The sequence below is a fragment of the Schistocerca cancellata genome, chromosome 5 (genome assembly GCF_023864275.1).
Source record: "Schistocerca cancellata isolate TAMUIC-IGC-003103 chromosome 5, iqSchCanc2.1, whole genome shotgun sequence".
Classification (NCBI taxonomy): Eukaryota; Metazoa; Arthropoda; class Insecta; order Orthoptera; family Acrididae; genus Schistocerca; species Schistocerca cancellata.
The window spans coordinates 338,872,188-338,873,021 of record NC_064630.1 but is presented as its reverse complement, the minus strand read 5'-3'; the positions used below and the strand labels follow the sequence as shown (position 1 = coordinate 338,873,021).

Below are 834 nucleotides of genomic sequence, written 5' to 3'. Positions count from 1 at the left end.
CAGAACAAGCTTTCATCGGAAAACACAACAGACCTCCACCCTGCCCTTCATTGAGCTCCCGATTTGTAACCGTTCGTTGAGTCACTGTGCTGCCAACGCTGCTCAAATAGCTGCTGCAGATGCAGTACGATGCGGCAAAGCCATACGCCATACTCTCTCGGTAGCGCCATGTAGCCGTCCGTAGCCCGGTCTTCTTATGACTGTACATTCTCATGAACTTCGCTGCCAACAATCGTGTACAGCAGCTACATTCCTGCCAAGTCTTCTGCAACATCGCAGAAGCAGCATCCAGCTTCTCGTAGCCCTATTACACGACCTCGTTCAAACTCAGTGAGGTCTTGATAAAGGCCGGCCTGTGTGGCCGAGCGGTTCTAGGCGCTACAGCCTGGAACCGCGCGACCGCTGCGGTCGCAGGTTCGAATCCTGCCTCGGGCATGGATGTGTGTGATGTCCTTAGGTTAGTTAGGTTTAAATATTTCTAAGTTCTAGGGGACTGATGACCTTAGAAGTTAAGTACCATAGTGCTCAGAGCAATTTCTTGATAAAGGAGGCATTGTCGCCTTAAGGGCGTTCTTCACTAACATTATCTCACAACGTCCAATCTCAAAGAAAACTAATATTCACGCCCGTTACATCTTGTATTTCTGGCAAACCTGATTTGTATCCTCGTAACGGCGCTACTAGCCCCATTCTTATGCGACTGGCGCGAAGTTTGAACAGACATTATCTTTCAGATGTACAAACACACTTACCAACTTTCCTTTACTGCACACAACTCCTTCTTGAAGTTACGATTTGTTTTGCTCTCACTGTATTTATGGCTTATCTAATATT

The 834-nt window shown here is 47.4% G+C and overlaps 1 non-coding gene across 1 annotated transcript; it reads left to right on the top strand.

Moving 5' to 3' along the window:
• The first annotated feature begins 351 nt into the window (after positions 1 to 351).
• Positions 352 to 435, top strand: Trnas-gga (transfer RNA serine (anticodon GGA)). The gene is given in 2 exon segments: positions 352 to 391; positions 401 to 435. It is a non-coding gene; the product is annotated as a tRNA-Ser (tRNA).
• The last annotated feature ends 399 nt before the right edge of the window (positions 436 to 834 follow it).